A 13531-nucleotide genomic window follows, 5' to 3' on the forward strand; every position below is an offset into this window, starting at 1 on the left:
TTGCATCTCCTGCATTGGCAAGAGAATTCTTTACCACTAGCGCCACCTGAGAAGTCCTATACGAGTGTTATATAACCCAGCAATTTCACTTCTAGGTATCAACACAAGAGAAATGAAAATATGTATTCACCTAAAAACTATACATAAATATTCACGGCAGCATTATTCATAATAGCCCCAAAGTAAAAACAAACAAAAAAACCCCACAAATATCCATCAACTGATATATGGAAAAATAAAATGTGGTGAAGTGAAGTGAAATTCGCTGAGTTGTGCCCAACTCTTTGCGACCCCATGGACTATACAGTCCATGGAATTCTCTAGGCTAGAATACTGGAGTGGATAACCTTTCCCTTCTCCAGGGGATCTTCCCAACCCAAATATCAAACCCAGGTCTCCCCCATTGCAGGTGGATTCTTTACCAGCTGAGCCACAGGGAAGCCCAAGAATACTGGAGTGGGTAGCCTGTCCCTTCTCCAGGGGATCTTCCTGACCCAGGAATCACAGCGGGGTCTCCTGCATTGCAGGTGGATTCTTTACCAACTGAGCTATCAGGAAGCCCATAAAATGTGGTATAGCCTTAAAATGAAATGTTATTCAGGCATAAAAAGAAATGAAGAACTGATTTGTGCTGTGCATGAATCTTGAAATTATTATTCCAGATAAAAGAAAATAAACACAAAAATCTACATACTGAATGACCCTATTTATATGAAATATCCAGAAAAGGCAAATCTATAGGTACAGAAAGAAGATCAGCCTGGGGCTAGGGGAGGGGAAATGGAAAGTAACAGCTTTGAATACTGAATTTCTTTTCTCCCCCAACTTCTGGCAGCACTGTGTGGCATGGGGGGAGTCTTAGTTTCTCAGAGATGGAACCTGCAGCCCCTGCAGCGGAAACTCAGAATCTTAACCATTGGATCGCCAGGGAAGTAAGTCCCTGAACACAGAGAGTGATGAAAATGTTCAGCAATTAGAGGTGATAGTCACAAAACTCTGTGAATATAATAAAAACGACTGAATTGTGCACTTTAAAACAGTGACTATTATGGGATGTGAATTACATCTCAAAACAAACAGAACAGCTGATGACAAGCCAGCCAAGAGTCTACCCAAGCCATCAGCCTCTCAGCCCTGCTCTGACACCCCACACAGTGTCCAGAGCAGCCTCACACATCCAGAGTCCCTCACGTGGGGACCCTCCCACCCATATCTGCTGCTGAGGGGGCAGCTGGCATTTCTTACCATGTGACATTGGACAGAAGGCCCCACCCTTGCAGCTAACAAGCTGGGGGAGTGGCCCTGACCACCCACTGCCTGGCCAGAAACCGGTGACTTCAGCTGCCTCACTCGAGATGACAGCCTAGGTCAGTTGGATCTCTCCCTCCTTCTCTCTCTGGAATCTGGAACTGGAGAAGGAAGGACAGAAGAAATGAGAGAGACCTGCATTCTGAGCAGCCCTGGGAGCTGGTGAACAGGCAGAAGACAAAGGATGTGGCAAGGATGTGAAAGCCAGGGAGGGCAGTCAGAGGGGAGCAAGAAGAGTGGCCAGCAGGGCGGCTGTCTTCTTCCTTTCTAGGATTGCATGGCACTCGAATTCCTGTTCTGATTCCGAGTCCCTGTTTTATCTTTTTTATTTCCTGGGCCTGCTGGGTCTTCATTGAGGCACGTGGGCTTCTAAAGTTCTGGCATGCAGGCTCAGTAGCAGGAGTGTGTGGGCTTAGTTGCCCTTCAGTATATGAAATCTTAGTTCCCCAAACAGGGATCGGACCCACATCCCCTGCATTGGAAGATGGATTCTTAACCACTGGACCACCAGGGAAGTCCCTCCCTGTGGTGTCTTTACGGCAGCCACCAGTTTGAATGAGGTCTGTTCTTTGCACTGAAAAGAGCCTGATACCACCCAGCAGGCATTTGTAAACCCATGTCGGATAGACCAGCTCCCCTGGATTCATAGCCTTTGGGATGAATTCTTTGGTATACAAAGAAAATGGCAGCTCCCTAATGGTCTTTTCCAGAGTCCAGCTGAGAGAGCATCAGGCCATCTACCTGAGATTCTCTATGTAGAACTCCAGGATCCACTTTAGATGATGGCTTCAGAACCCCTACCAGCAATGAGAAGATAATACACAAGATGTAGATTTCTGCAGCACTGACCAGTTACCATCTTGGTGTTCTTCTTTACTTTTCTTTGTCTTTTGACTTATTTGACATGATTTAGCCTCTTCAATCCCCTCAAGCTAGCCCAGTTTCTATAAGACTGATGATTGGTATGGAATAATAAAGGTACTCAAACCAGATATCTTATCTGGAGTGACCTTGAACTTAGCAGTATTCTTCAAAGTAGGGAGAAGACATTTCACATCTCACTTTTAATGAGGGGGAAAAAAAAACTGTTGCTAGAAATATTTACCTTTCATCTACCGCGCTGAGAGATGGGGGAGATTTGTCAGCTTTGATCTCCACTTGTTTAATTACTGGGAAATGAAGTGTACGCGAGCCAGCGGGATCGTGAAGTCTCACTCTTGCTGCAAAAGATGGCAGCTGGGGACCCGGCAGCCTGGCCTTTCATTTTCCCAGATCAAAGTTGAGCAGCACCAGGATGGAAATAACAGCCTGATGAGATGCGCCTGAAGAAGAACCAGGTGGTAGGGACTTGACCAAGGGGTCACTGGAACAGCATACCCATGGGGGTCTTTCCTCGTACCCTAAGAGGAGAGCAGCGTGATAGTCCAGGGCCCTGTGTGGCCTGCCTGACCAAGAGTCTGCCCACATACCACATGCCAGACCCCAACTTGAGGCAAACCCAGCGCACCTGAGCCTTAGTCTGACCACTGTCCACGCATTCCTAGTACCTGACTCCACCAGTACCGGACCTCCCAGCTACAACCTCAGGTCGGTCCTCTTCTAAGCCTCACCTGCCCGGTCCAGGTGAGTGGACACTATCCCAAGGATAAGACCAGGAAACTGAAAACAAGACAAAAGTTGGCCTGCTTCATGGACAGGCTGCCCATGACGTAGGAGATGGAACTGGGCCTCTGGGCATGCAGAGGCTGATGGGTAACCATGGGATAAAGATGGGTAAGCCTTAGGGGAGGGCACTGCCAGTCATAATGGATAGCGTCCCACCATCCTTAACATAGGGGTAGCTCCGCCAGTGTGTATGTGTGCTCAGTTGCTCAGACGTGCCTGACTCTGCAACCCCATGGACTCTACCTGCCAGGCTACTCTACCATGCTCATCTCTAAAGTGAGGGTGTTATATGAGAAATTCTTGAAGAACATTCCCTCTTTAACATTATCTATCTTTATGATTATGAACTGTGGTGCTAGAGAAGACTGTTGAGAGTCCCTGGGACTGCAAGCAGATCAAACTAGTCCATCCTAAAGGAAATTAACCCTGAATATTCATAGGAAGGACTGATGTTGAAGCTGAAACGCCAATGCTTTGGCCACTTGGTGTGAAGAGCTGACTCACTGGAGAATACCCTGATGCTTGGAAAGATTGAGGGCAGGAGGAGAAGGGGAAACAGAGGATGAGATGGTTGGATGGCATCACCGACTCAATAGACATGAGTTTGAGCAAGCTCTGGGAGATGGTGAAGGACAGGGAAGCCTGGTGTGCTGCAGTCCATGGGGCTGGGGTGGCAAAGAGTCGGACATGACTGAGTGACTGAACGATAACAACAAATCCTTATGATTCTATTTATTGAGCCTCTTCTGTAACCAGAACTGTGCTAGCTCCAGAAGAAGGCACATAGGGTAGTCATGGTGGTGGTGGTGATGGTAGCCGCTCACATTTACTGAGTCTTCACGATGTGCCCGGTGCTGTACAAAGATCAACTCGTTCAATCTTCAGAAAAAACTATGGGGTCAATACCATTATGTATTATCCCATTTGACAGATGAGGAAACTGAGGCCAGAGAGGTTACCTAACTTACCCAAGTTCATACAGCTGTTAAGTGACAGACCATGCTGTCAAGATATTAAACTTCTCTCACATTCCAAACAAGGAGACAGACAAATCCACCTGAAACAACAAAAGGGGAAATATGATATAGGATTAAATTGTGCAAAACAAATGTTCAACCCAAAAGCAGGAATCAGCAAACTATGGCACATGGAGCCAACAATCCACTACCTGTTGTTATAAATAAAGTTTTATTGAAACACAGCCACACCCATTTAGTTCGTATTGTCTACAGTGGCTTTCATGCCACATTGGCAAAGCTAAGTGGTTGCAACAGAGATCATGTGTCTATAAGCCTAAAATTATTCACTGCCTCCTCAAAGTTTGCCAACTCCCCTCTCTAATGGTGACCAGCTGGCTGGCTGGTTTAATATATTAACAGTGATCATCTTGAAGTAGTTGGATATTTTTACTTCTTTATTCTATTCCCTATTATATGAACTTGTAAAATGATAATGTATTATCTTTACAGACAGAAAAGAAAATGTCACCAAGAGAACCTTTCTCTATATTTGTATAGAATCATGAACTTCTGGTCCATAGTAAACCTCTGCTTTCTCCACCAACTCCACTTACCACCAACTCTTGAGTGAAATCTGATGGTCCTTGAAGTTGCCCTTCTAACTGACCCAGGAGACTGGAGCCCACCTTTGGAGGCTGAGACGGGAGCACCAAGCCCCAAGGAGGCCTTCTGTGGAGATGCTGAAGAAAAGTGTTTCCTTCCCGACCATCTGCAAGGAAATTACCCATGAAACCAACTCTAACCATGCTTTTAAAAACTCCTTCCATCCAAGTCATAATATTTTTGGAGTGAGATTTACTTTACAATATTTTAGTAACCACAGTGTTGCAACTAGGAGTTCTTTGTAGCTGGTCTCAGGGGCTTTCCTGGGACGTTGCACTTAATGAGGTTTATAATTCAATAAAACTACATCTGCATCTTTAATTATGCCTAACATTTAATCTTCATTGCTCCACTTGAATTGGAAGAGCTAAAATTAGGTCTGCTGTAGTTTAATCTGATAATAAACATCCATGACATTTAGAGCAAAAATGTACTCATTTCATTAGAGTGGCCGACACACTTATCATTTGTCTGAACTGAGCAAATATTCTCAGCAGTCCCTCCAACTGTAACGGAGAACATTGTTTTAAGCTATCCCCTGTAGACTCCTGGAACTCTGGAGCTGACAAGGACCTTGGAGGTTAAGCAGTCTAAGCACTACTTTTCACAGGAGGGCACTGAGGCTCAGAGAGCTGAAGTCATTTGCCCAACGTCACACAGCAAGTTAGCAGATAGAGGATATTGCAGGAAATAAGACCCAGGATGCTTAGATCCCTGCCCAGTGATCTATTTGTCGTTCCTCTATTGCTACGCTTGCATATACAGCTAAGTGAAAGTGAAAGTGAAGTGAAGTCGCTCAGTCGTGTCCGACTCTGCGACCTGTGGACTGTAGACCACCAAGCTCCTCCATCCATGGAATTCTCCAGGCAAGAATACTGGAGTGGGTTGCCATTTCCTTCTCCATACAGCTAAAGTAGGACACAATTACTTGTTGGCCAAGACTCCCGCTGGGCAATCACCACCAGCCTTTTTTTATGGAATGCAGACAAGATGTCATTCAAGTACCTATACTGAGCATCATGCCCCAATCCCAAATTCAGAGCAATAACAGATAAAATATAAAAAGAGAAAATTAATAAAACACACCATCATTGAAAAGAAAATCAGTATCTCCAAGGACAAAAACTCAATAAAACAAAACATAAAATGAACTGAAGCTTCGAGCTATTTGCCTGCAAATCTAGAAGGAGGCAGAGGTGGTTAGCAGTTTAATTCCAGCAGTAACCAAAACTGCCCCATTAAAGACCAAGGATGAAACCCAGGCTCTTTTTTTTTTTTTTCAGTTTGTGCTTTGGTTTATTGATTTTTGAAAAACTTTTTATTCTGTATTGGGGTATAGCCAATTAACAAACAATGCTGTGACAGTTTCAGGTGAACAGCAAAGGGACCCAGCCATACATACACATGTATCCATTCTCCTCCAAAGTCCCTTCCCATCCAGGCCACCACAGAACATTGAGCAGAGTTCCATGTGCTGTTCAGTAGGTCCTTGTTAACTATCCATTTTAAACACAGCAGTGTACATGTGTCCATCTCAAACTCCCCAACTATCCCTTTCCCCCATTCCACCACCCCCCCACCCCCCGCCCCACAATCATAAGTTTGTTCTCCAAGTCTGTGACAAGACCCAGGCTCTTTGATTTAAGCTGAGACAGAGGCTAAAAAATTAGGGAATGACACAGCTAGACAATCACAATTTGGCAAGCATCATAGTAATAATTAATAATAATAATTCAGGCAAGAATCATTAGTAGATGCTAAAACCTGTGGGTAAAAATTTGAGGATAAACAAGGTATTTACATAGTCTCGAAGACTTCCCCAGCAAATGCGAATTACTTACAAAGAGGAAACTACTAACCATGAAAGCGGGGAAGGCTTACGGACACCACCTGGACCGGGTGGCCAAAGTTCACGTCAGCAGCGGCGGCACAAAGAAGAGCACAGCATCGCTCTTTGGACCCCTTCCACTTCACCGGGCTTCGTGTTTTGCCTTTGACTCATTCTCACTGTAAACCCATCTGTTCTCCGCTTCCGCACTATCTTGAACCATCATCTCTTACGAGGCGCGGATTGGTCTGCTTCATTTATCTGGAAGGAGCTGGTCGAGAGACAGGTGTTTCTGATTCCTCACAAGGGTTTTTTACACCTAATTTCTCATTGACCCTCATAGCCTGAAAATTAAGGAAAACATATTTTTCTCCCATTAAAAAAAAAAAAAAAATCCAAAAAAATATGCTCAGAGAGGTTAAGGCACTAGCCCAAAGTCACACAGCCAGCAAGTGGTTAAGCCCATATCTCCTGGCTCCAACGGTGAGATACTGCAGTACACGTGGTCGTTGACTCCCCAGTCCCATCCCCCTCCCCATTGTGTGGCCACAGTTCCGTTTCAGGGACTGACCCTGCCTCCAGGTGGGCCCCCCTTCAGTTCAGTCAGTTCAGTCGCTCAGTCATGTCCGACTCCTTGTGACCCCATGGACCGCAGCACACCAGGCTTCCCTGTCCATCACCAACTCCTGGAGCTTGCTCAAACCCATGTCCATAGAGTCAGTGATTTCCATCCAACCATCTCATCCTCTGTCATCCCCTTCTCCTCCTTCCTTCAATCTTTCCCCAGCATCAGGGTCTTTTCCAATGAGTCAGGTCTTTGCATCAGGTGGCCAAAGTACTGGAGTTTCAGCTTAGCATCAGTCCTTCCAATGAATATTCAGGGCTCGTTTCCTTTAGGATGGATTGGTTGGATTTCGTTGCAGTCCAAGAGACTCTCAAGAGTCTTCTCCAACACCACAGTTCAAAAGTATCAATTTTTCGGTGCCCAGCTTTCTTTATAGTCCAACTCTCACATCCATATATGACATCAGAGGGCAGGCAGAATGAAAACCACAATCACAGAAAACTAACCAATCTGATCACATGGACTACAGCCTTATCTAACTCAATGAAACTATGAGCAATGCTGTGTAAGGCCACCGAACATGGACGGGTCATGGTTGAGAGTTCTGACAAAACATGGTCCACTGGAAAAGGGAATGGCAAACCACTTCAGTATTCTTGCCTTGGGAACCCCATGAACAGTATGAAAAGGGCTCCACTTAGTTAGTGCCAATCATGAAAGCCCATCTCTCTTCTTCAGCAATTGAAGCAAGAGCTCAGGCCTAAGCTGATCAGCACGTGCCATTCTCCTGGGTCTGGGGAACGGTTCTAGCCAATGAGACATGATAAGAAGTCTGTTGCGAGTTTCAATTCTTATGCTTCCTTACTTTGAAGAACAAGATTAGGAAGCTTCTCTCTCTTCCTAAGATAAATACAGAAGAAGGTAAATCAGTTTGCTGCTGGCAGCACTTCTACAAAGAAGGGAACCAGCCCTAGAACTAAACTAACACTGTGGATGGTGGAAGAGAGAAGAAAAAAGGACCAAGCATCCGTGATGACCTTGTGAAGTACAGTGTTAGACAATCTTGAAACCATATTAAGTTGGGTCATCTGATCATTGCAATCAAAAGCATCTTCCTGGGGCTTCCCTGGTCACTCAGCTGTAAAGACTCCACCTGCCAATGTAGGAGACACAGGTTCAATCCCTGATCCAGGAGGATCCCACATGCAGGAGAGCAACTAAGCCCGTGCACCACAACTATTGAGCCTGTACTCCAGAGCCTGGGAGTCACAACTGCTGAAGCCCTTGCGGCTAGAGCCAGTGCTCTGCAACAAAAGTCACCGAATGAGAAGCCTGCGCACTGCAACTGGAGAGGAGCCCCCACTCACCGCAAACCAGAGAAAATTCAAGCGCAACAAAGAAGACCCAGCACAGCCATAAAATAAATAAATAAATAAAAATTATTCATTAAAAAAAGCACCCTTCTGGTTGCAGGCCCCTTCTTCCCTGAGGCAGCCTGGCAAATGTGGAGCCCAGCAGTCCAAGTGTGCTATTAAACCCCAAGGTAATAATGACACCTGCCTCATCAGCCTCATCAGCCCCCATACGCCCCCGCTGTCCTCAAATGGCTGTTTGTTGACACTGCCTCTCTTGAGCTGTTTTAACTTCGCAGGGAAGGTGGTTCAATGGTGCTGTGAGTCATCCTTCCAAGAAGCAGCCTTCATGCTAAGGCAGGGTGAAGATGCGTCTGCTCCCAGTACCCACTGCCCCTCCTCCTACCCCACAAAGGGCAGCTTTCCTCCGGAATCCACGCACATGCGGTTTCTTCCTCACTGCACCAGCAGGTCCCGGTGCTGTTGCTTGCTGCTTCCAGTTATTCGCTTGGAATCCGAGCCGCTGGGAAGTCAAAACTAGCCTTACTCTACCAGCGTGAAAAGGAGACACAGAAGCAGCCTTTTGGCTTCACAGAGGGAAGGATCTGGGATTTTTCTGCTCTTCCTATGAACATCAGGGCTCCTGCCTACATGGGTCTATGATTACACAGCCATTTGGAAATTCTGTGAATTGGAAGCAGCACTGTCATTGACTCCCTACAAAGAAGAGGCAGCGGGAGAAGTCTTCCGGCAGAGGGACACAGGGGCAGCCATCTGGCTGGAAGTCGCTGTATTTACATAAGTTGTCGCTTCCCTTCAGGTGGCGAGGAGCAGTGTGCTAGGGAAGGGGTGCTAATGTCCAAGGCTATGCTTGACACCACGTATTAATCAGGTTTATATTTTATTTTTTTATTTTCTGTATTTTATAATGCTTTATAAAGCCTTGTGAGGGACAGAGACTGACCCTCCCAGGCCTGGCTAATTCCTAAAGACAGTGAAAAACTTGCCTTCAGTATGCCATTCTATGCCAACCAACCAACCCAAAGCCCGTACCTCTGCCCCATCCTTTATCTAACTTTCTCATACCACGCTGATGTTTCCCCTGTCCTAAATCACCCCCAGGCCAGGTGCCAGACATATAGAGACCACCCTTATAGCCCAGAGCCCATTCACATTATTCAGACTATACAATCCTGGTGGTGGTTTAGACACTAAGTCATATCCAACTCTTTGTGACCTCAAGGACTGTAGCTCACCAGGCTCCTCTGTCCACAGGATTGTCCAGGCAAGAATACTGGAGTGGATTGCCATTTCCTTCTTTGGGGGATCTTCCCAGCCCAGGGAATGAACCCCGGACTCCCGCATTGCAGGCAGATTCTTCACTGACTGAACTACCAGGGAAGCCAGCCATAATACAATCCTAAACTTGTTCAAAGTGGCCAGCCATGTCTGCCCTTTGCTTCCCATGGAAACCTCAACAAAGGCTCTGGCCGTGCCCTCTCTTCCCTTCTCCACTCCTGACGTACCCAGGTGCTTCCCCAGGTGACCCTGCAGAGCATGGTATGTCTCCTGCTTTTGGGAACTGTGGGTAATAAACTCTTCTTTTAAGGCAATTAAGTTTCCATGTCTGTCATCTTACCATATCTAATTAATCGAGATCAGACAGGAAGAGGAAGAGAGCGTGATTGTAGGTAATGCCTACCACACTGCAAAGTAGGAATTATTAGCTCCATTTTTCATGTGCATAAAGTGAAGCTCAGACAGTTGAGTAACTTGCTGGTGTTGGTTAACAGGGAATACTGATCATGAGCTAGGGTGCTGCAGTCAACTTCTTTTTTATAGAGATATATGAAATTTTAGAGATACTGTTATTTGGCAGGAGAGTTGAGTACTATTCATCAAAATTAAAAAGTTTTATTTTAGGAGGGAATTTTCTTAGGCTTAGTTAGTAGAGATGAAATATATTATGTGAGTCCATTCAGAGGAGCTATTGGGGAAAACTGAGAGAATAACTCTCAGGAACTGGCCGGCATTACTGCATCAAATCTCCTGGGCTTTTTGTTTACATTCTTACAACCTCAAGAGGAGGCAAGCCAAGTTGGAATGCGGCCAGCGGAGCAGAGGGTCCAGCTGAGACTGAACTCGCAGTCCCTCTCCAGGGTATCCCAGTGACAAAACAGGCCGGCCCCAGCATGTCAGTGATGTGATTACATAAGGAAAACCACACGCAGGAAGTAAACATTCATTAGAGGAAGAGCAACACATGGTCTTGCTGTTACTCATATCTGGCCTGGGGACCAGCAGCAGCCGCATCACTCAAGATGCAGAGTGATGCAGAATCTCCAACCGCATCCCAGACTCCCCAAACCGGAATCTGCAAGTTAACAGGATTGTTGGATGCTTCACATGCATGCCACAGTTTGGAAAGCCCTAGTCTTTATAGCTCCACACTTGAGAATGGGGGACAGTGGGGAAACGATTAGGATGTGATTGAAGGATGAGATCAGAGATGGACTGAAGCTGTAACTGGAAGGACTTGTACTGAGTCTGTGTGTATGGTGCCTCTTTGGTACCACAGACCCGATAGAGCTCCCATTGCTTTCCTGGTTAGGTTATCAGGGTATCACCAACTCATCCTGGGTAATCCTTTGTCATGGTGAGGGGGGTGCTGTCTTATGCCTTCTGCGCTTCTTTAAAAGATAATGTACATTTTCTCCCAGCACACCTCATAGCCTGTCTTCTGCATCAGCCACCCTGCCCTTAGACATGTTATCTTTACTTTCCATCCCCTTCCCAACTGGCCTGTCTTCTGCACAGCTTCCTGGCTTGCTTCCACCTTCTATCATTCTGCTCTTCACTACCCATCCTGAGTAGCCTCACAAAGTCCCAGAAGCTGGTTCTAGTCTCTGGAAACAAATTTGGCTGCATGAATCAGAAAATGAGGGATTTCCCTGATAGTCCAGTGGCTAAGACTCTGGACTCCCAATGTAGAGGGCCCAGGTTCAATCCCTGGTCAGGGAACTAGATACCACGTGCCACAACCAAGATCGAAGATCCTGCATGCTGCAAGTAAGACCTGGTGCAGCCAAATAAATACTTTTTTTTAAAAGGAAAAAACAAAAATAAAAAGTATCATAAGTATCCCAGGTCTCAGTCTCCCATATCAAAGTTCTGGAAGTCAGCTGTCCGTGGTTTGTACTGCAGTCCCCTTATTCCTCACTGGGCCTCGTATCACAGCTGGGAGTGCACTCTGCTATCAGGTCCAAGACGGCTGCTGTAGCTGGGCCATCATGTGTGTTCCCTGCCCAGAAAGGAGAAAAGGGATGAGATGGGCCTAAATCCACCCTTTAAGGACACTTTCCAGGATTTTGCTGACATTTTGGGTGCTGTTGTTATCATTGTTCAGTCACTAAGTTATGTCTGACTCTGCAACCCCGTGGACCGCAGCACACCAGGCTCCCACGTCCTTCACTATCTCCCCAAGTTTGTTCCAAATCACGTCCCTTGAGCTGGGATGCTATCTAATCACCTCATCCTCTGCCACCCTCTTCTCCTCCTGCCCTCAGTCTTTCCCAGCATTAGGGTCTTTTCCAGTGAGTCAGCTCTTCGCGTCAGATGGCCAAAGTATTAGAGCCTCAACATCAGTCCTTCCAATAAATACTCGGTGTTGATTTCCTTTTTGATCTCCTTGAAGTCCAAGGAACTCTCAAGGGTCTTCTTCAGCACCACAATGTGAAAGCATCAGTTCTTCGGCACTCAGCTTTCTTTATGGTCCAACTTCCACATGCATACATGACTACTGCAAAAGCCACAGCTTTGACTATATGGATGTAAGAATGTAAAAGACTTTTGATACCATGGTAACAACAAGGAAAATCTGGACAAAAGTTAAAATCTTCCTCAACAGGTCTAGCAAAGAGTAGGAGGAAGCCTTGACAAACCGAATTCCAAAAACCCATTCATAGGTGAGCAGAGGGCCACAGCAACTGCCCTGCCTGAGAAAGGATGGGCAACCGGTCTGGACACTTGTGGCAACACGGAGGGGAGAAATGGTCCAGGAATGAGGAGAGACCAGCTCAGTCTTAGCTGCCTGTGTAGCTGTCAGCATTGATTAGAGAAACAAAACTACTACTATCAGAGAAACAGGGATTAATTTCATGAGTTTGAAAGCTGGGGACCTGGTGAAGCAGACTCACAGGCTGTTGCCTCTGTAGCTAGTATTAAGCCTTAAATCACCAGAGGTCAGCCAGACTGGCAGCCAGAAAGGAAAATTGAATGTGGACAAAGGAAAGAATCGCAAGGATGAACTGAAACTTATGAGGACAAACTGGAATCCACGCTGTCGCTCAAAGTTTCCAATCTGAATGCTCTGGATGATTTATAGGAAAAGCCAACAGCCTTTGCCTCAGAGGTACAGCTGACCTACAATTCAGAGAAGAAGTGTAGGCTCTCAAGGGAGCTAGAGAGCTGGCCATCAAGGTAAGCGTTCCCATTGTTCCCGCTAACCTTCCGGATGTCCAACAATGGACCTTCAGCTTCACTTCTATCTGCCAGATCTTGTGCAAAATGTCTCTGGGGGCCTCAAGTAACCTAGAAGTACAGAGAAGGAAATTCTCGGAAACATAGTTTCAGTTCAGCCAAACTGACAAAGTACAGAGCTGCCACAGACCGCGTGCAGGCTGGCAGGAGGGCCTCTGAAAGAATTCTGGCAGGAATCTGAAAGAATCCCAAGCACAAAAATAAATTACTCAGCCCAACAATGCTGCCCTGTCAAAGCTGTTGCCAAAGAAGGAAGGAGTCGTGAAGAAATGGCAGGTGAGCAGAGACAAATCTCTTAGTCCCACTCAGCTTCATGATGATCATGGTGGTTGGAGGTGGGGGCCCTGAGGAGTTCACTGAATGCACAAAACCAAAAATATCTGAAACTCTAATCCAACCTCCTCCCAATTCAAATACTGACCAGAGAGAAAAGCTGGAAGACCAATGAGAGTTTACCTGTTTTAAAACAGGTAAACTGTCGATCTAATTAAGGCTGCAGCCCAACCAGACTCAAGGAGGAATGACTGATTCAGTCTCTCACACTATCTGCAAGACAGACGAGTGGGTTTGCCTGTTCTGGAAAACAAAGCAAAAATATTATACTTCTACTCTCCAAACAAAAAAGATTGAAACATGCAAAGAAGCTAGAATG

General features: G+C 46.0%; 1 non-coding gene and 1 pseudogene across 1 annotated transcript; both read left to right on the plus strand.

The window, feature by feature from the left end:
• The window catches only part of LOC112444490 (microtubule-associated tumor suppressor 1 homolog), a 112292-nt pseudogene that overhangs the window by 30925 nt on the left and 67836 nt on the right, over positions 1-13531 (plus strand).
• Positions 11289-11361, plus strand: TRNAG-CCC (transfer RNA glycine (anticodon CCC)). Its single transcript has one exon. It is a non-coding gene; the product is annotated as a tRNA-Gly (tRNA).

The sequence above is a fragment of the Bos taurus genome, chromosome 26 (genome assembly GCF_002263795.3).
Source record: "Bos taurus isolate L1 Dominette 01449 registration number 42190680 breed Hereford chromosome 26, ARS-UCD2.0, whole genome shotgun sequence".
NCBI lineage: Eukaryota > Metazoa > Chordata > Mammalia > Artiodactyla > Bovidae > Bos > Bos taurus.